This window comes from Lissotriton helveticus, chromosome 1_2 (assembly GCF_964261635.1).
Source record: "Lissotriton helveticus chromosome 1_2, aLisHel1.1, whole genome shotgun sequence".
Classification (NCBI taxonomy): domain Eukaryota; kingdom Metazoa; phylum Chordata; class Amphibia; order Caudata; family Salamandridae; genus Lissotriton; species Lissotriton helveticus.
The window spans coordinates 344,717,600-344,740,305 of NC_136058.1; the positions used below are offsets into that span (position 1 = coordinate 344,717,600).

The following is a 22,706-nucleotide window of genomic DNA, read 5'->3' on the forward strand; positions in this document are numbered from 1 at the left end:
CCACCCTCAGTATTAGTTTGGGGCCCTGTTGAAGACTTCTGGTCTTTAGCTTTCTGCTCCCCACCCTTCTGGTCTGTTTTCTTCTGGTCACCACCCTGGTTCTGGTTCTGGTTCTTTTGCTTAACTCTGGTTCTAACCCATTTGTCTGCCCTCTTTCCCAATTCTTGGGGCGAGGTCAGATCTGAGTCAACCAAATGTTGATGCAACTGCTGGTTCTGCCAATTATTTAAAATTTGTTCTCTCATAAGTAAATTGTACAATCCTTCATAGTCTGTAACTTTACTTCCCAGCAACTAGCCCTCCAGAGCCTTAGTGGCACATTCAACAAATTCAGACCAGTCCTGAGTCTGTGTCTTCTGGGTTTCTCTGAACATTAACCTGTACTGTTCAGTGGTTACGCCTAACCCATCTATCAGAGCACTCTTCAGGACCAGGTAGTATCTAGAATCCCCATCACTAACTGTGAGGAGTCTGTCTCGGCCTCTACCTTCAAAGGAGAGCCACAAGATTGCTGCCCACTGCTCCTGAGGGATCTGCTGTACTCTGCAGGCTCTCTCAAGTGCCGTCATCTATTTGTGGATATCATCCCCAGCTTTGTAGGGGGGCACAATCTTACTCAGGTTTCTATTGTCATAGGACCTGTCCTTATCCTTAGCGATAGTGCTGCCACCAGTGGATCCTAATCCACTCTCTCTAGGCTGTCTTGCTCTAGCAAGTTTCTCTTTGGCCAGGGCAACTTCTAGTTCTTGCTTCTGGATCCTAAGCTCAGCCTCTCTCATTTTGGCCTCATGTTCCCTTCTCTGAGGGCTAGTCAACCCCCTTCTGGAGTGACCATGAGAACCTCTAGAAGCTTGGGAAGTGTCAGATTCACCTGAGTGATTCCTTCTCCTCCTAGACTCCTGGTTAAGTCCACTTGGGGGTCTGAGTGGGTTGGACCCTGACTCAGTCCCGAATTGGCTTAAGTTAGCCTGGCTAAGTCTCCTGACTGGCACCTGACTAAGTCTCTCATCATCAGAATCACTTTCTTCTTCCTCCTCTTCCTCCTCCTCATCCTCAGGCTGAGTATCTCCAGTGGTCTGGTTTTCCTCATCTTTCTGGATGACAGGGACAGGGGCATCAGTGTTATCATCTTCAGAGGGAGAGCCTCCTTCTCCAGGCCCTTTGGGGTTAGGATGGGAGGTCTTTAGAGCTTCAGACTGGTATAAAAGCTCTCTGAGGTGTGCTGTAGTAGGGGTTGGACCCGTCTTGAGACCTCTTAAGGTACACATCTGCCTCATTTCTTTAAAGTTCAACATAGCAAATTTGGATGGTGCCCTTGGAGGGTCACTCTCAACAGGGACGGGTCCAGTGGACCCCTCTGCTCCAGACATTGCTCTAGTGTGGGTGGATATGTTGCAATCTACCTACACTGGTGTTTACCTACTAAAACTATTTAGTAGTTGTAGTCAGGGTGTGCTACTCCCTATCCTCTACTTCAGTAGAACTTAAGTATACTAGTCTTGTTTTATATGTACCTAACAGGTACCTGTATGATCTTTCAAGTGATACTCTCAAAGATTGTAATGGTAAAACAACAGCAAGCTCAAATCCCAAACGCTGCTCACCAATGTGAGAAGTTGGCCTGGTATATGATGCTCACTAGTTCTAGTGATCACCTTGTACCATGCCAAGCAACCCTTATGATGATTGGTGGTAAGTCAACCTTATAGACCAGCTATCCTAGTGGTAGCATGGGCAAAGCAGTCTTAGGCTAAACTCTGTAAAGGCATGTGAAGCAAGCTGTTTTACCATACACAATCCTCTTGAATACCAAATGAAAGGACACCACACAGATATATATTGAAAATATATATTTATTTACTACAAAATCCCCTATACTCTTTATGAGCACAGAAGCAAATGCGTTAAAACAAAACACAGTTTAAATATACGAAAGTTGCACAATATGGATGAGCCCTAGGGGCCACTTAAACCATATACTAAAATAGTGGTATAAGAACCACCAATGGGAAAGGAAATAGGCCTAGGGCCTGGGGAATCGCTGGAGCTGTTCGGGACTAACAGTGAAGTAGTCGGGAAAGGCCCGTCGGACTCGGGTGCAGCACTTAAAGCACACGCATGCACCAATGCAATGTCAATGGTGCGTAAAAGTTATAAAGTTACTGTTTTAGGAATCTTCCGACTGATCTAGAAGGACACCACTTTAGATCTAGGCACTAGAGGTGTGTACCAGTGTAGGAACACCGGCGTTGCTGAGTTACCTCACCCACAGGTGCGAAGATGTGTCGGGTTTCGTCACGCAGGTCGATGGTGCCTGGAGATGAAGATGCTGCAGGCGGGTCGTCGAGGAGAGTTCCGGTGGATGCAAGGATGGATCTGAAGATGTGAAGACCTGAAAGCAGAGGGGACAATGTTCAAAGCCACTAGCCAGTGACTACCGTGGCACCAGGATGGAACCAGGCGATGTCGGGTGCAAACAGGCGAAGAGGTGTAGCTTGTCTCTGCAGCCACGTGGACACGAAGAGGTCGAGGACTTCTAGGAGTCAATCACGAGCTGTCACACAAAGGTTCTAGCTGATGGCGGTGTCGGCAACTTGATTGGAGCAAACAGGCCTTGGCTAATGCAAGCCACGCAGGAAGTGTAGAAAGCTTGTTACTCGGACCAGCAAGGTCAGAGCGGGCTCTCCTTTTCAGGGGAGCGAGGGCCATTCTGGAGCAACCAGACCAGTGGTGTTGTTTGAAGGTTTCTTTGCCAAGATGGCCACCAGCCAACGGGCTAGCGACCGGGATGACGCATCAAGTGGCAAAGTGCAGAAGGGCCCCACGCAGATCGTGGAGATGCTGGAGGGCTGATCTTCAGTGCAAGTGCTGCTCAGTGGTGGGGCTTCTGAAACCCCAAAGCACAGCATCGAGGGTGCCTCGGGTGCTGCGCAGTCAGCTTCTCGGGGGACTTTCAAGATGGCCGGTCCCACGTCTCTCGGTGCCTCCACGGGTCTCTTCTTTTCAGGGACTGTGGATCGGGCTGTGAGATGTCTGGGAATTCAGGTCTTGTTGGGTTCTGGGCTCGGGCTCTGGCGGAAGGCGGCGGCAAAGCAGACGTTGAGTTGCTGGTTGGTGCCTGTATTCACAGAGTGGTCACTCCTTGGCCACAAGGGAGATTCTCTTCAGTCTTCTGTGCAGCAGAATGTCGAAGTCCAGGCTTCTTCTTAGTTTCAAGTCAAGTTCAGGATGATCTGAAGTCTTGCGACACAGCTCCTACTCTTATTCCAAATCTAGGGGCCGGATTACCTGCTAGGTCCCTCCTCTGGGTGGGACCAGGAAGGGGGGTGGTTACACCCCCTTTCCTTTGTCCAGCTTCGCGCCAAGACTGGGGCTGGAGAGCCCCAGCACCGGTTTCAACTGTCCTATGCACAGGGACACCTTGTGTGCCCCAGGCATGTCTCAATCTATTCAGCCCTGTCCTACCCAATACACAAAATCCTGTCTGGGGTGGTGCTAGCACCTCCCAAGGCAGGAAACCCTTTGTCCAAGCCTCCCTCGCTGGAAGGACTCCCAGCAGCAGGAGGTCATACTTGTGTCTGTGGTGGCAGCATCCATTTTGTGATGCTGAGGCTCATGTTTAACTTTAACCGGGGTTCAGGTTATGTACATGTTGTGTCCCTCTAGAAGGGTGGAATGTTACCCCCGTCGCCAGAACTGGCGAAGGGGGTAGTATCCCAATTGGTATGACACCTTACTCGACATGTTTTGATAAAGCAAACCAAAGATAGCATTTAACCGCGAGGTTCATAATGCACTTAAGAGTATATGGTATGGCAGTATCATGGAACAGCTAAAGGACGTGGTTCCGAAAGCTGCAGACAGGCTCAGCTCATGCTAGAGCACTATCTCACATATTTCCAAGCACTCTGCCTCCAGGATTGATGAGGCCTTCCATAGGAGTGGCTGACAGGAACATATGTGTCCATTTTAAGTTAGATATAGGCATACTATACCTAAGCAAGAGGTGATTACACCAACTTGCCCCAGCTGAGTGATCAGCCAGTTGTGTCAAATATGGAGGCCAGGCCAGGGGTGGCACAATACGTGCTGCAGCCCCTGGTAGGCCTTGGAAACACCTATGCCCTGGGTACCTGGGGTACACTGTTACAGGGGCCAATAAGGTGAACCAGTTCCAATTCGTAACGCACCTGGTGTGCATTGGCATTAATTTAGAGAGAGAACAGCAGGCTGTGGGTCTGATTAGCAGGCCCACAGCCACATTAAGTCATAAACCAGTGAAGCAAAAAGCAAAAATTTGGGGTGAACATAGGATAGCAGACCCTACTCTCCTACAAACACAACCCTACACCATCCCTACAGGACCCCAGAACTTGGGGTCCAGCTTCGCCTCATGACTCCCCGAGACCACGCTTCCATTCCAAGACCCCCTGTTACAAAACATGGAAATCAAGTGTGGAGGATGGATGAAAACCAGGACTGCAACTCCCAGAATGTAAAATGTACATGGTGAACCCTATTGGCTTATATCTCCATAGCATAAGCCCCTGTGTGCACCACAAGGAAGCACAGAGCATAGAGGTTCTTGGAATGCAGATACAAGCACTGTTGTCTCTTTGTGGCATAGCGAGCTTTAGAAAGTGTGTGTTTAGAGAGGGTGTGTACATACAGTGTAACTGGCGTCCGTCCAAAAGGATGTGACTCAAAAATCCATACACGAGTAATACAGTGGGGGGATGAGTCAGTAGCAGCACTGCACTCCTTCAATAACTACTACACATGCCTGTCTTCAAAAACACATTAATTGCCAGTAACAGTAGCTTTGCCGCATACATTTTGCTGTTGATTCGCATACATTGCCCATGTAAATCTATCTACAAGCCCACTGGAATTACGTGTACGGAAAGCACAAAAATATATGGGTGGGTTAACTTACTTAGGCACCAAAAAAAGGCTAATTTACAAAAAGCAGCTTCAGCTAAAACTATGAAAGTTTAGTCAATATGCTTTGTTACATACATTATTATAATTAAAAGGCTCATGTATCGGTAAACAAGGCTAAATGGGCCTGAAAATGACACACACAGAGTCCAAAGGCCACACAAATATTGCTTTAAAGGCATTATTAATAAGCAGAAGGCACACTTAAGACAATAAATGTCACATATAGCTACAAAAAGTACAAGATTCAAATCCCCACCACCACCTTGTGGGGCACTAGGCTGTTACATGTACATGGTAACACCTATTGCCTCATATCTTCCTAGCATAAACCCCTGTGTGCACCACAAGAAAGCATAGAGCACAGCGGCTCAGTGGAATGCAGATACAAGCACTGTGGTCTATGTGTGGCATAGCAAGTTTTAGAGAGGGTGTGTACATACAAGTTGACTAGCCTATGCTCGAAAAAAGGCAACTAAAAAAAACAGCAAATGGGTAATGCGGTGGGGAGACCGGGTCAGTAACACCACTGCACACCTTCATTAATGACTACACATGCCTGTGTTCAAAAACAAAGTACTTGCCGGTATCAGTAGCTTTTTCGCATAAATATTAATGTACATTTGTGTACATTGTACATGTAAATCTATATGCAAGACCACTAAAACTACTTGCCCAACAAGCACCAAAATATATGGCAGCGTTGACTTAATTATACACAAAAAGAAGGCAGATTTATGGTGCCTTGTCTGCATGCTCAGGATTGCGCTGCAAATCTTTTATACACATATCGTTTTCAAAGTACACCTTCTTCTTCAACCATTCACAAGCACTAGAAGGGTGGCAGTAGCTACGATTTGCCTACTACACACAAAAAAATATATTTCAGCGTAGCTCCACCTAAGTTGATATTTAATCATTATGTGTATATAAATATTAAGGGGCCCATTAGGATGTCGGGCGGATCGCCACTGCCATGTGGGCAGTGGCGATCCGCCTGACATCCATGCCCGCTCGCCACCCATTTCCCCACTGCCATATTTCCCCACCGCCACTTATCCGCCCTGGTCGCCTTGCGGCCGGGCCGGAAAAGGGTACATATGGTGGCGGTGTCTATCAGACATCGCCTGCCATATTTGGATGGGCTGTGGGAGTTGCTCATTGCTGCCACGGAAAGGCAGGCGGTCTTCACTTTGGGGGCCCGTTGCAGGCCCCTATGGTGAAGGCTAGGTGGGGGTGCACATGGGGGGTACCCCCCTGCATTTGCATACACAAAGCGTCAGGCACCGCGCGGTGCCTGCCGCTTTGTGTATGCAAATGCATCCAATGCATTCATAACATTGCGGCGGGTGCCGGTGTGAACACCGCCCGCCGCAATGTTATGAATCCATGATGCGCCCGCCAGTGTGGCGGGCGCATCATAATGGCCAAGGTGGGACCGCCGATCCGATCGCGGGCGGTCCGGTTTTGCAGAGGGATGGTGGCCAGGCAAAGTCCGCCCGCCATCCTAACGGGGGCCTAAGTGTTCCTTCCGCAATAAAAGGTTACTAAGTACAACTAAACAATAAAACATGTTTGCCAAACTCGTACGTTGCAAGTTTGGTCCTTTAACAGCATCCCACCCTTATTTCTACAGGTTGTCTCATTTATGTTATGCAGGGTAAATGAAAAATGCGCTATGTGAATCTGCCGCCTAATAAAAAGGCATGCATTGCTCATCTTACAAATTAAACGGTGGGAAAGCGGCTGTAGCTAAAACACTGTTAACATTTAAATTATATGCTCTGTGTTACGCAAAGTAACACAATAAATATACAATATAAAGAGATTTCGTAAGTAAAACACCCACAACTCTTTAGTTACAAATTAACCACTAAAGAATGCCTTTGGCTACATGTTTGCAGCTCTACACAAACAACATTTATAGCGTTAAATAAAAGCAAAATCCATTGGTTAAATTACATACAAAACTTAGGGGCTCATTAGGATGACAGGCAGGCTTTTTCCGCCCGCCATCCCATCGTAGAAAGTGACCGCCCGTCAGAAGGGCGGGGATCCCGTGCCTGCAATTAGGATGCGCCTGCCACAGTGGCGGACGCATCCAGCCTACCTGACATTGTGGTAGGCGGTGCACTCAGCACCGCCCCCCACAATGCCAGGAAGGCATGCTGTGCACTTCCATGTACAAAATCGTAGGCACCGCGTGGTGCATGCCATGTTGTGAATGCAACTGCTAGGGTGTACCATAGGTACCCCCCATGTGCACCCCCCACTCCCTGAAGTCACTGGGGACCTGCAACAGACCCCCAAAGCAGACTCCGAATGCCTTTCTGTGGCAGCAATGCCGCCACGGAATGGCATTGTAAAATGCCCATTCTAATATGGCTGGCAGTGTCTGATAGACACCGCCACCATATAGTACCCTTTTCTGCCCGGTCGCAAGGTGACCGGGATGGTCTTTCCGTCCGCCACAGACCCCCCCAGCCATAATAAATGGCGGGAGTTCATTCCGGCACGGATAGCGGGCGGATCGCACCCACCAGGCAGGCGGTGGCTACCGCCGGCCTGGCTGTGGCGATCCGCCTGCCATCCTAATGGGGCCCTTAGCTTTCTTTTTTAAATTGCTTTCACTGGGCATTTGTTACTGTATTAATATAATGCAATACATAAACGTATTTTTGGGGAAAAAAAGCAGCCACAAAGTCTGATATAGTGTAATGTTTTGGAGTAAAATCCTACACTTCAAAAAGGAAACCAGGACAGGCTAATTAAGGACAAAGAAGCTGAGCAAGACAGATTGTAATCTATTCGTCTGCAGCGTCTGGGGGATGCAAATCAACCACAGCAGGTTGCTAAAGTTGTGCTCGCACGTAAACAGGTTAAATAAAAAAAACATTTTGTGTAAAAGCACCGAAACCTCTTTTGTTTGTAGTCTCTAAATTAAAAAAATATATACTATGTAAAGCTTTTGCCTAATCAAAAACCCTGCATCTCTTTGTCACAAATTAGGCTGTAGAAAAAATTGCTTTCACGGTGCGTTTGTTACTGTGTTAATATAATATAATAGATGAACATATGTTTAGTGAACAAAAGCATCCTAAAAGTCTCCTGTTGTATAAGTTTCGGGGTAAAATCCAACACTTCAAAAACAAAACAAAAACAGGCTAATTATGCGTAAACAAACTAAACAACACACATTTTAATCTATTCTAAATGCTAAAGTTGTGCGCACAGTGTTACAAAGTTGCCTATATACTGATTAGACACACAAACGGTAACCACAGCAAAATTCTAAAGTTGTGCTTGCAGCGTTACAAAGGTGCCTATATACTCATTACACGTGCTAGCGGATTTTTTTTAACTCATATTGCTCATAATATAGCTTATTAAATGTGCAAACAATTGCAGCTAACTACAAACATGTGCAGTGTTACAAAGTAGCCTATAGACTTATTAAACACACAAAAGTTAAACACAGGAAAATGGTAAAGTTGTGCTCGCGGTGTTACAAAGTTACCTATATAGTTAATAAACACGCAAACTGTACATTTTCGTTTACGATAAACCACTAAAAAGACGACTGTAACCACGCCTCGCCAAATGTCTCTTGCATCATAATTACGGCCAGTACAAATAAACTATATCCATGTTATACATAAGCTAGCAACCACCAACAACATTATTTTGCCAACAGAAACACTTCAATCCACTGACTGCATGAATACAGTAGGTAGGCGGTGCTGTATGGGCGTTCCCCCACAAAAAAGGAGGGAAAAACATACATATTAACCTGTCAACAGAAAGACAAAGTAAAAGACAAGTGAACGCACCAATAGGAGATCAACAGCTAAAGTTTCCACACACCTACTAATTACTAAATGTCTCAGTGAGACAGCACTTGCGAGCTGCCTAGGCAAGACCTAAAAAGTCCAAGAATACTAAATCATTTTTGAGAGGCAGAGGTCACTAGAAAATACAACTATGGCCTTGGTTAATTTGCCTGCAAAGCCAGGAAGAGATGAATTGTGAAACACACACACTCCTTGTAGTGCTCAAATTATTTACTGGTAATCTTCATTACTCCAATTCTTTCCTACTCCTCCCAGTACTTATATAATGAGTGAATGTGCCTGTTCTCCAGTACCGCTAACCACTTCCTAAAGATGTTTTCTCTTTCTATCCTTGGAATAAGGATTTACCCATTCATCTCCTTTTTTCTCCCAGGACAGCCTGTTTACCATCTAGCCCTTAGCACAAAAAGGCAGATGAAGCACACCAGGTCGGGATGAAGGTTTTGTAAGCAATAGAATGAGTAAGGGAGAATCATATTAATGAAGATTGCTCATAAGTAATTTGAGTATTACTTTTCTCTTCCTTCTTTGTCGCATTCCTTACCTAATGAGGTTTGACCAAGCTTACCCCCTCCCTTCATCAGTCAAAAGAACAAACTAAAGAATAAAAGCTGAATAAAGTTGGAAAAAACTTACTTAATATCCATTCTATACTCCTGATGCATATAAATTCACCTGATCTCTGGTACCCCAACAAACATAAAAAAGGAAAGCAAACAATGTCTACAAGCTGACATCGGCCCCAAAATAAGCTTTAACCCAAAGTGTAACTCAAAGTCCTGATTAACATGCAGTCTATCATGAAAAATATATGTTGAAGGTAAGACCTACGTTGCATCCTTATAAATCTCTTTAAAATAACACTCTGCCCATTCAACCCAGGAAGATATCATTCCTCTAGATGATTGAGTCTTCATTTTCTCAGTTATCCCCTTACCACAACCCAGATAAGCTGTAGAGCTACCTGATTATATCCATTGTGCTGTAGTGGAAGAAGTTGTTTTTTTCCCCTCTCTTAACAGGTTTTAAATTTACAAAGTGGGCTTCAGAGAGCCTATATTCAATCGGTAGTTCTTATGGCACTTACTACATCCAGGAGATGCATCAAAGGTCCTTATTGGTATTATCTGGAGGTAAATAATGGAGAAGAATCTCTTGATTCCTATGCAAGTTAAAAATACACTGTGAAATTTATATGCTCAGTATGGGTGCACCACCTGTTGTGGTAAGCTCCCTCCCCAGTTGACACAGTTCCCCTTAATCATCTCCTCTCTCACAACCACAACATTTTGGCATGTAGAAGTCTCATGGTTTCCAGGGCTCTGATCTGGCAATTCTGGGTCTGACTATAGGCACCCTGTGCTTGCACCACTTGCACATCAATATGGCTCACAGCCCTGACATCCAATCCCTTACCTTAAACATCCATGACATATACTCCACTAGAAAATGCTATGCCGTCTGCTCCTACATCAATAGCTAGCAGGCGGAGGGTATTTTACTCGAGAGACACATGTCACTGCCGGGGAGTTGGACCATTTGCGCAGGCACTGAAGGGGCTTTTTTCCACCACAATCTGTTCAGTGTATCCATGTGGATTCATCCTGGGGTCCCCTCTCCGGAAACCAGCATGACATTACGCCCTTCTCAAGGGCCACCTAGATTGCCAGCCAGTTCTAGTTGGAAGTGTTTATGCGCCGAAGGCCGAGCAGGGGCCACCTGGGATACTCTCTCCTCCGCACTTACCCATACCATTGAGTCACCATGGGCTTTAGGCGGAGATTATAACAGCAGTCTTGACCTAGCCCTAGATAGACTCACATCCTCCCCTGCCGCACTCCCTTCTACACACACAGGAGCATAATTTTAACCATACTCCACTGGGTGCTTCCAGATGCATGGCGTTCCCGACTTCTTACATCCTGGCTTTACTCCTTCAATTTCATTCCGCATAGCCGGCACATGCAACTTTGCCGTTTCCTCGGCACTCCTTGGCTCCTACCCCTTAATCAGCATGTGGACTAGCTGGGAAGAAAAGTCTCAGATCATTATGTGCATGTCATGGACCTCAAATGGCCCTCTCGCCTCCCACACCCACTTGGAAACTGCTGTGAGACTGTCTTATTGACTCGGTGTTCCAGGAATACCAGGGTGTATGCATCAGGCAGTACTCTGCTAAAACCACCTTTACAGCTTCCACTAGGCCAGAATGGGGTGCCTTCAAGGTAGTCATGAGGGGAGCCTGTATCCAGCAGATAGCAGTAATCCACCGGACCTCGGAGAGTGGCATAGGGGCAGCTGAGTGGGCCCTAGCTGATCAAGGTTAATCAATAGACACTGATCCCATGCTAGTCCCGCAAGCTAGTAGATGTGAAAATTGTATACGCTGCTCTCCTTGAAAATGTACAGCACTATAACTTCACAGCTCATGCAGGTAAAGTCCATCGGGAACTCAACAAACATGGCAGACTCCTAGCTTGGCTAGTCCGACAGGTGTCAGTGACTCATCCCATAACCAAAGTGGTCGATGTTTCAGGAGTTACAGTCCACAACTAGGCTGGTACACTGCCAGCATTCTATGAGTATTATTCATCCATTTACCGGGCGCCCCAGAGCTTCCGGCAGAACTTGTGGACATGTTCCTGGTGGGCATTATTCTCCTCGCATCTCGATCCTCAAAAGACTCTCTTTGGACACGGATACCACACCAACAGTCGGAAAAAAAGCGATCTGTGACCTTGCCTGGAACAAAGGACCTGGCTTAGACAGCCTCCCCCATGAGTATTACCATACTTTTTCATCACTCCTGGCACCCGGGCTGGCGGATATATACAGAGCAGTGCTAGGGGGTGGGGAGCTTCCTAAATCGCTTTGTGAGTCCATTCTGGTGTCTCTCTCCAAGACAGACAGGAACCCCACACAACCAGCTTCTTTCAGACCCATTGCTATTCTCGGGTGGTTTATAAATTCCTATGCCAAATTCTAACTGAACAATATTCTCAGATCCTTCAGGAGGTGGTAGACCCCGTTTATGTTTATGTTTATGTTTAAGGGATTTGTAGAGCGTGTGACTACCCTTAGGCATCTCAGCGCTCTATGAATCAGGTAGAGGGGGTGAGCACTTAGTCTTGTGTAAAGAGGCGGGTCTTGAGTTTTTTCCTGAACTGTACTTTGTTTTGAGTGAATTGGATGTCTGGATCAAGACTGTTCCAGAGCGGAGGTATCAGATGAGCGAAGGACCTTCCGCCCCATCTGGCTCTTTTTATTGTGGTATCTTTCATGAGGAATTTTGAGCTTCATCTAAGCTGTCGGTGGGGTGTGTAGTGGGTAACCAGGTTTTGAATGAGTGCCGGACCCCTTCCGTGCATGGCACGATGAGCCAGGTTGAGGGACTGAAATTTAATTCTGGCTTGAACCGGGAGCCAATGCAATTCCTTCAATCTTGATTTAACTGATTGCCGTCTAGGCAAGGGCGGCTGGTGACATTTCAAAGTGGTGGGCGTAAACTGATTTGCATACTGCACCATGGGCTTCCTCTTCATTTTAATGGCTAATTGGAGTAGCATGCTGTATAGGGCAGTGGCCATTTTGTTTTGAAAGTGTAAGGTCATTGTTAGTTCACAATAAATGCAATCATTTTAATAGAACAGATTCTGGCTACATGTTTTACAAGCTGTGCTGCGTAATAACTATGAATGTTTAGAGGCCTGCACGTGTCAGCAGTAAAAGTAAAATGTAGCACGTGGGCAGCAATACCTATGTGAGCTGGAGGATTACCAAGGGTTTCCCGCCTGCCTTCCTCCTTGGGATGCCTGGTCCAATGAAGATCAATCCCCCTCACCGATATTTATGTCAGTATAAAGTTAGCTGGAAGTCTAAGAGACTCGAACATTCCATAACCTTGAGTCCGTAAATATGAGCGTGGTGGGACTATAAAATAACTCCGTGGGTTAAAGCACTGCCACTTGCTAAGGAATTCAATGGAGCAAACTGTAGCTCGCAAAGACGCAATCTCAGCACTCTATTCCTCCTATAAATATAAACCTCCCTCTCGCTCTATTTTTTGTTGTTGCAATTTTTAGTAGCACCAACTCGGCCCACGTGCGTGGTGGGAGCACTTTACACGAGCACCCGATCACATTCCCCAAGGTCAGGATTTAATTTTTTGTCTGGTGGCGCTCAGGGTTTACTTTGCAAACGAAACGAAACCCCCCTCCTTGTCCCCTCCCCCCTCTTAGTCCTGCCTGCAGTACTGATAGGCTGCACCGGGGTCCTGCTTCTGACCTGCTAGGCTGCTACTAGTGGCGAGCGTGAGATTACGAGCTTTGAAAGAACAGACTCCCCGTGAATCACATGCAGGCGAGTCCACTAGTCCAGCTGTCCAAAGCAATACCTATGGCAGTCGTGAAAAGTCGTTTGTTGCACTAGTTAAGTATCTGACTGATACACAAACAATCCCTTATTAGTTATTACCGCCGCGAGCCGAGCCGCCCGGAGCCACTACTAACTAACTGTAACAACACACACACAGAGAGCGAGATCTTACTTTTAATTTTTTTGCAGGAATGGTGGATCTCGGATCCCGATCTCTCTACACAGAGTCTACTCCACCGGTGTCAGGACTCCAGAGTCCAGTCAGACAGACTAGGCGGGAGTGAGCTGGCTGTGAGCAGCCAGACAGACAGCGTGCCAGGGTCCCGAAATGGCCAATCACTGCATGGCTTCACATGAAGTCCCACAGTGATTGGCCATACAGTGCGAATGCGGCAGTGTGCCACCAGTATGGCACCACCCACGCGCGCGGCACCCAATGATGGATTGCTGCACGGTGGACCATTGAGACCAACCAATCCTGGCGCTGTATGCAGTGCCAGGATTGGCTAGGGGGCACAAATACAATTCGCCCCTTTCAACCCTGGGGGCTGCGGCCCTGGGGGTGCTGCATGAAACAGCACCCCTTGGGTCCCTCGCTAAGGGGGAAGAAGTAAGCGCATGTGCGGGCTGAATAAAGCCCAAAAATACACATGCGCAGTTTGCACACTACTGCTGCAACTGAGTGAACTGTCACTCAAGCTGCAGCAGCTCAGTCCAGCCCCACCCCCTGGCACCGCGCACTCTGATAATGATATTCGGCCGTGAGGTTCTGTTACTGAGACTGTCTGACTGCAGTCTGTGCTGCTTTGCAGGAGCGGTGCGTGCAAGCTACGACGCTTAGCGGGGCTACGCCCCTACACCCCAATGGATGCACCACGCCTGCGTCTAGGTATGTTCAGTAACAATTGAGCTGCTGCGTTCTGAACAGTTTGTAGACGGTTTATTACGTATTTGGGAGAACCAAGGAAGAGGGGGGTTTCCGTAGTCCAGGTTCGAGATCACCAGGGCCTGGACTACTGTTCTCCTCGCATCTTCCGGAAGTATGGATATGATTTTCCTAACCAGGCGTAGTATCCCAAAACAGGTACCAGATAGTTTTTTGGCCTGTATCTCCATTGTAAGATTTTGTACCAAGATTTTTTATGGCTGGCTTGGGAGATGGGGGTGGTCCCCAGCTAGTTGGCCACAGGATTTCTGAGCCAGGGTTGAAATTGTTTTCCAGGATCATCAGTCCTGTCTTATCGCCTTTCAACTTAAGTCTACAGTCCGCTATCCAGGATCCAATTTTCTCAAGGCAGGGAACAAGCTGCAGATGATCAGAGTTAAGGGTGTCGGAAATTGAGAAAACGAATTGCGTGTCATCCGTGTATGACACGATGGAGATGCCAAATTCCTGGATGACATGGGCTCAGGGAAGGACCCTGAGGCACTCCCCAAGGTGCTGGAAACTGGGGTCTGACTTGAATCCGGCCTCCACGCATTGGAAGGTCCTGTCACTTAGAAAGGAGGCAACCCATTCCTTCGCTCTTCCACCAATTCCAGCCCTTTCCAACCTCTGTATCAGCACTGTGTGGTCTACCATATTGAATGCGGCACTCAGGTCTAGGAGCACCACTTCTGCCATTTTTCCTTGGTCTAGGATGGCTTTGAGTTTTCAGTGACCACTAACAGTGCTGACTCGGTGCTGTGCTTAGGTCTAAACCCCATCTGAGTCTGATGAATGACTTCGTTGTTTTCGAGAAAGGTGGAGATTGTGGTGTGCACATGTTTTTCTGCCTTCTTTCCCACTATAGGCAGAAGTGATATTGGGTGATAGTTTGATAACTCGGCTGGGTCCAGGTGCGTCTTTTTCATCAAAGGTTTAATGATGGCATGTTTACATTCCTTGGGTACCCTACCCTTTTCAAACGAAAGATCAATGAGATTCCCTAGTTGAGTGAAGACGGGTTCCCCTCCTTGGACAAGAATGTGTGGAGGGGCTGGGTCCAAAGGGGATCCTGACTTGATTTTCCTTACTAAGTCTGATATATGGTCCGGGTTTATGGAAGGGATAGTCATGAGAAATGGTACGGCCATAGGTACTTCGATCTGAGACTCGTATTGTGGGATGGGGGTATTTCCTAAAATCCTTGTGGGTTTGGGTTGGAGAGAGTTAGAAATATTTTTGACTTTACTTTTGAAGAAGGTGGCCAGCCCATTGCACCTGTCTTTGGAGTGTTAGGGCCTGTTTGGCCCTTGTTCTGTGTTAGTAAGTGATTTTACAATTTTTTTTAAAGTTCCATGTGGGATTTGGAGGATTTGGTGATTTGTTCTTCATGGAAAGCAGCCTGTGCTTTCCTGATGCTTTTTTGATAGAGATGTATGGCAGCTCTGTAGGTTTTTTACATTCAGGATCATTAGGCTTCCTCTACTCTTGTTCCAGTCTTTTGCATTTCTTTTTCTGCTCAACTAGCATGGGAAAGAATCAGGAGGATCTATTGGTGTTTTTATGACATAAGGGACCTGGCTTCCTAACGTTCCTATTAATGGAACCGTTTATCCAAGTTAGCCAGTTACTATGGGCTTCATTCAAATCTTTACTGTCTGGGGGCGTGGAGGATTCCAGATCAAGGATCCAGGCTTCAGGCACTGTCTTCGGCCATTTCTGTCCCATTACTGAGAGATGTTCATTTGTCCTTCTATGGGTATCTGGAGTTGCAGTGGGATCAGGGCATGATCAGTCCATGGCATCCATATTGGGTCTAGTCCCTTCAGTCTCTGATCATTTGAAAAAATGGGGTCTAGGAGGTGACCTTTCTCATGTGTGTCAGAGGGCACCAGCTGTGGTAGCTGTAAGGCTTCCATGTGAGCTAGACACCTTTTAGCGGAAGGGTTGTTGAGATCATCCAGGTGGATGTGAAAATCACCTAGCACTGTAATGGAGTTTTTCTCTGTCTGTTGTGATCTCTAGTAATTTCCTTGAACCCACATACGGGACAGTAAAATGGTTGTTCTACACTCATCGAGGGCTGACATTGCGGGTGGACTGTTACCTTTAGTTCCAGAAGTTCTGAACTGGTATAAGTATGTGGATTCCCCGGGGATGTGGTCGTTAGGGCAGGGTTTCTGGCCCCTGGTCCTGGAAGGGGCGTGGAGGGGCGCGGACGGGTGCGGACGGGCACAGACGTGCTTGCCTTTGGCGTGCCAGTGGCGCGCCCGCTGCTCTTCGGTGCCATACTTTCTTTAAGTATAGTCTGCCCCTTAATTACGGGGAAATAATTGAACGCCGCTTCCAAAGATGGCCATTCCTCCGTGGTCACCCGGAAGTCGGAAAAGTGATCCTCCCTCCACAACAAGCGGCTGTAAAGCTGTGGTGGAGCGGGGAGTCACGATGCAGTTACAAAGCCCCAAATGTATTTAAAAGCAGTTGACGATTTTTTTAAAGAAAATATAACAAAGTGCGTGATCGCGCTGAACAAGTGCGCTAGCAGCAGAGCTTGAAGCAGGTGGCAGCTTGCCAAAAATTAGCAGCGTGGCGCTTCCCTGGCCAGCATACAATGGTAGGTGTCTGCCTCAAATTCAGCTTCACTCCGGGCCATAGCACTTCCCAGAATATCCGCCACCTCTCAATTTGTAGGACCAGGTAAGGGGGTAGTTCCCGTGGGGAATTTGCCTCATTGTTGATTTAAAGAAGGCATTCGATACCATGGCCTGGCATTACCTGTTTGCAGTGCTCACTCACAATCGAATCAGACCTTTGCTTTTAGCTTACACCAAACTATTGTACCCCAACCCAACATCCAAGATCCGCCTAGTTCATTTAGTCTCGTCTTGCTTTCCGGGTGTTGAGGGACGAGGTAGTGATGCCCGCTCTCACCCCTGCTATTTGTGCTGGTAATGAAGTCTATGGCTGTACACTTAAATTTGAGAGGTCAGGAGTTGGGCATTCCATTGGCCGGTACCTGCGCAGCCATGGGCAACAGTTTCAGGACATATACGTTGGTGACACCTGCCTAAATTGGTACACACAGACAACGCAGTTCTGGGGGGTCTGCTTCTACCACACTCCCCTGGACCCTTATGAGGGGAACCTCCACAAGGTCATTCGGGTATCCGGTACTAATTGCACTTCTGATGGTCCCTTCCAAAAGGTACCTTTCGGTAGCATTGTACTGGTGAAAATTGTTATACTGCCCTGTCTGCTGTACTACTTTGTGAATCTCCAGGTAAGACTCCCCCACTCCTTCTTCAGGGAACGGAACATTGTCCTCTGTACAGTAACATGGGGATCAAGGCATTGGCATGTTAACCTGACCAAATTGCAGCTGCCAGTGGACCAAAAAGACTTTGGGGTCCAGTGCCTTGAAGCATACTTCCAGGAGGCACAGCTCCAATGGCTGTCCCATTGGACAGCTTTTCTATACCTGGATGAGGCCAGCTCAGGCCCTTACCAGTAGCAGCAATCCTACATCTCCTTTTCCCGAAGACATGTTCCATAGCCCCCTGCAGGTGGTGGTCGCCTCTCCCGTAAGACTCCGCTCTATGTGAGTTACAAATTCTTGTCTTTTGACATCAGTGTCTTAAGAAAGCCTAGATACTAAAGGTTTAGCTGCAAACAGCTCATTCCACGGGCATCTGAATGACTTTATTGCAGTTCATCGCAATCTGAGGGTGGCCACAGACATTCCCTTAACAAATCACTCCAGGAACGGGAGAAACTGTAGGATAATAGGAACTGAAGATTTAACTGGAGAGAAAAATCTGTCTCTCTGCATGAAGAATCAAACCTTATTAGTGGATTATCTTCTGGAAGCTTGTACTAATCTGGAAATAGAAAAAGAGAGGCCTTATTCAAGAACTTCTCCCTCTCATTCTCCAGACGAAGAGAATTAGGCCAGAGAATTAAGGGGTAGTTGCGACTGCAACACGGGAGCAGTGCTCAATGGTGTTATACATTATGGGCCCAATGCCAACCTCCTCAAGAGCGGAAACAGCTGTTGCCTTGTCCGAAATGGCAGAACGAACATCATTCCCTCTGGAGTCTAGCCAGCTGACTTGGAAACAATGGAATGGACAGAAGGGCAAAGAGCTGGCCAGGGCATCTATTGTCATAGCTAGATGATTCTGAAACATTGACAGGCAGTTCAGGAGTTGAGAATTGTGATGAGTTGCGAATAGGTTAGGTATATGACACCCTCACCTTCTGGAATCAACCAGAAGATTAAGATGCTGAGGACAAAGTACCAGGAGCTTAGAAACATTCCGCACAGGTAATCCACCTGAGTATTTTGGACATCCCATGATGTAATTGGCTCTGAGATCAAGTAGATTAAACTCCTCTCATGAGAAAATCTATTGCACCACCTGTTTCAGAGAGATGAGACCCAAACCTAACTGACCATTCAAGTGGGACATTGCCACTGTATTGGCAGTATGAGCCACCAGAGCTCTTCCCTTCGACACACGTGCAAAGTACTGAACTGCTCTCCAGACAGCTGTTAATTCCCCGTCAAACTATCTGAACAAAATGTGGGTCTTAAAAACCTAGAAGTAATTCTATGAAGTATCACTAAGAAACAAGCTGCTGAATATGCATATATGATATTAAATCTCCTGATATTTGATGACAAAACTGCAGATGACCTCCCACTGGCCCCGTAGAGGTTCTGGCATAGTTAGGAGCTCAGTTTTTTATTGCCTCTCCTGCGTGATTGATTTTCCTTAGGCTGAAAATAGTTCTTATTCTGGTAGAAGTCAGTCTTTTGACTCATGCTCATTCTTCTTCCTGCCTCTTTACCAAGATTTCTGTTTGTGACAAAAGGCATAATTTGCTTCTGACTCTTAAAGGACTTAAGCTGAAGTTCCTAGCACTTACAATCAGAGAGTTTTTTGGTCCCAAGAAGGGCATTCTCAACCGACAGCTTTTTTGGGCTGCATCCAGTTCCTAAGGTGCAATTGATGCCTAGCAGCAGCTGAGCTTGCTAAAGCCATGGCTGAGGCTCATAGGTAGTCCTGCATACCATCCAACAAGAAATGGGCCAGGTTCTCCATTGCTCCCAATAGCTTTGAGAAATCTTTACCAGCCTGAATGCAGCATGAGAGACAGAGAGAAACTAAAAGTCCTTGCCTAAGGATTGAGAGACATATATCTAACAGATCCCCACACTTAAAGCAAGACTAAGACCTGTATGAAATCTCTTTCCCTCAGGCTTTGAATCTGCAGGGCTTGAAAGGACAAAGTTCTCAGTGAGAAGGGATGGTTTACCCAATAAATACGCTAGAAGGAGGTTCACCACCTGTCATTCAGGCAGTACAGTCACTCCTTTTGCCAAAGTATCAATGTTCCCCTATGAATCTAGGAACTGAGACTCTGGCAGGGTCCTTCCTTTCTTTCTACAAGAGATTTTAAAAACTAGTAATCACAGACACCCTGGGGGAAGAGGGCCTTTGGAATTGATGAAACTGCTCCCCACTTGTTCTTCACTAATCCTGCTCCACAGGCAGCTGAAGATTGTGAGAGAGGTAGGAGACCACCGACTTCAGCTTCCCTATCAAAACACATTTCGGTCTAGGAGCAGACAGATCAACCAGAAAACCTGCCACTTCTTCATCATACTCTGAAGAAGCCCAGGAGGAGCAGGATGACAGAGTCAGAAGCAGGATCTGTCTGGAGACATGAGAATCCTGAGGCAATGAATTACTCTTACAGCGGCGATTATGTGTCTCAAAAAGGCACCTCACTATCTTCTGCAGATCCTTATCAGACACAGAGGAATCCCAAGATCCCTGCCCGCTGTTCTTGACTCAATGAAGGTATCTCTCAGTGACAGGTAGGAGACAGTGTGACTTCCTGAGATGCTTCCACAAGTAGGCACCAGTGAGATGGTCCACTTAAATACCCATCTGGGTCCATAACTGGGAGGCCCACCAAGTGCCTAATCAATATTAAATGATAAGCAAACATCCAGACGCCTAAGGTTTCTCTTAAAAGAGAGACTCCATAAGCCTCTGTAAATTCTCAAGGGGCAGGGTTTACTCTGATGTGTATATTTCGTCCAGCACTCAAAGCCAAAGTTTCACCCTTTAACAGTTTTTACTTGCAAAAAGGCAATCTATATAATTTTAGCAGCCATTATGCCAATTTCTTTATAATATATTCGGTATATGGTAATGTTTTAAAGGCGTGACTGTATTGCTGTAATGTTATGTCACCTTAGAACTTGATCTTGTAGAATAACTCATCTGTTTAGCTCTCTATAGTTTTGATGCACTGTCACTCTCTTGTGCCATATATCACCCTTGTTCTTGCAATGTAGCTGCTCAATGGTTCAGATCGTAATTATTTCTTTTATTTTTTTAACTTTACATTTTTTGATCTACTCTCATGGTTGCGTATGTAACTAAAATAAAGCTTATTTGTATTTGAACTGTCTTTACTCAACCCCTCCTTTTCCTTCTTTATTTTTCTTTTCAAGAGGAGCATATTAGAACTCTAACAGAGTAGAAAGGAAGCCACATCAGCCATAGGGACCACATATTCAGACACTACCCCTCTGCTCTGCACCGAGAAGTAGGTTCTACTATGTGGCACCCTTGGCCATCAAGAAACTATCTAGAATGCAGCGCCACTGTAATTAAACAAACAGTGCTCACTGAAGCTGTTCAATTCCCAAAAGAACGGAGGCAGTATTTGACATAAGTAAGAGAAGCAGCTTGTAGCCCACCTTCCCCTCAGAGCCACAACTGGGGAGTGAAGAGGACTCTTGAACCCGAGCCGGTGTACTGCCACCGCAGGGATATTTGAATCAGCCCTTAACAAACATTAAGCGCAAAGTTTAACAAAATAAGATAGAACATCCTTATCACTAAACAATATCTTCGATATAGGGGACTCAGGGGCTCATTAGGATGGCGGATGGACTTGAGTCCGTTTGCCATCCTGTGGTAAAATGGGACCGTCCGCAATACATGCGGCAGTCCCACATACCAAATCAGGATGCGACCACCACCATCGCGGTCGCATTTTGGTTTTTAACATTGCAGCGGATGCTGCTCACAGCAGCAACCGTAGCAAAGCAAAAAACCATGTTGTACATTTCACTGCACTACATGGCAGGAACCACACGGTGCCTGCCAAGTAGTGTTGTAAAATAAAGGGGGGGTACTATGGGTACTCCCCAAGTGCACCCTCACTTCCCCCAACAGATATGGGACCCCCTAAGTAATTCCCACATGCATCAATGCTGCGATTGAAAGGCCTTCAATTACTACCACCATAATTTGGTAGACAGTGCCTGCTAGGCACCACCACCATTTTATGGTCCCTGGACCGTCCACCAGGCAATCTGAATGATTGCTTATGACGGACAAGTGGCGGATGGTCTTTTAGTCCGCCACGGTCAGAAACGATTCCCCTTTATCCTAATGCAGCGGGGGGAACTAGCAGTCGGCGGACGGGAGGACCGCCACCGCATGGCTGGCTGTAGCAGTCCTTCCACCATCCTAATCGACCCCTCAGTATCCCCTGCAATGCCCCACAGCCCTCAGGAACTGACAAGGGTACAACAAAAGAACAGGCAGTGCTGTGAAAAGCCTGGGAATTTATGGGTAAATCCCTATTCCAGGGATAGAAAGAGAAAACAGCTGTAGGAAGTGTGAGCAGCACTGGAGAATGGGAGAAGAGGAGGAAATGTAATATTTCATGGCAATTCATGTCCTTTACTTGTTGAAGCAAATGAAAATAGAATGAACTAATTAGATTGTTGTTTTTTACAGCAATATTTAAAGAATGCACAACGATGGCAGATTGTGAAGGCCAAAAACCCCCCGACCCATTATACAAGCGTTACGGCTACAAGCTTGCCTGTTGTTCTGATGACTTGTGCAACAATGCACCAGTGACACCAAGAGAAACTCCAAAGTAACAGCCATCATAGATTCGGAGCAAACGGCAGCAGTTAAACAAGTTGGTCTCCAAGTTTAACTCAAGTTTGTGATACATGCCTGCCCTCGGGTCAAGATTACAAGCCTAAAGTTGTCTTTGTCAAAGAAATTACTTTATTGAATAAGTATTCCTCTATACAGACTTTGTTATGTAATTCTTGTTTTTATGTATCTTTTATGGCTCTGTTGTGCCAAAATAAAGATTATAAATGAAATGAATTAATAAGTATTCCTTAGTTTTTTTCTGTAATTATTATTATTCCTGGCATTTCCTTTTCAGTGGGATGGAAAGCCTTATAATGCTGATAAAGCTGATGTCAACAATATATCTAAACAATGTGGTCCCAGATACTAGAACGAATAAACCATGGTTAGGTAACTTAAGTAAATACAAGAAAATTATAACACCATTGTTTTTATTCACAACGTGTATCGTAAGAAATCATTCATAAAATAAATACATAGTAGATCACATTTGATGCCCCTAAAGAATTGGACAGGGAAGGGTAGTGATGGGATGGTGAAGGTATTGAATGGGAATTATAACAGTGGTCACTAAGGCCTCAATAAACCAGAAATAATAATTGATTAACACAATGGAAATTACAATTCATCAAT

General features: G+C 46.2%; 1 long non-coding RNA gene across 1 annotated transcript in view; it reads left to right on the forward strand.

Annotated features, from left to right (window-relative positions):
- The window catches only part of LOC144807897 (uncharacterized), a 114,664-nt gene extending 92,357 nt beyond the window's left edge, over positions 1–22,307 (forward strand). Inside the window, exon 3 of the long non-coding RNA XR_013606511.1 lies at positions 21,921–22,307. This is a non-coding gene — a long non-coding RNA (uncharacterized LOC144807897). The remainder of the gene's footprint in view (positions 1–21,920) is intronic.
- The last annotated feature ends 399 nt before the right edge of the window (positions 22,308–22,706 follow it).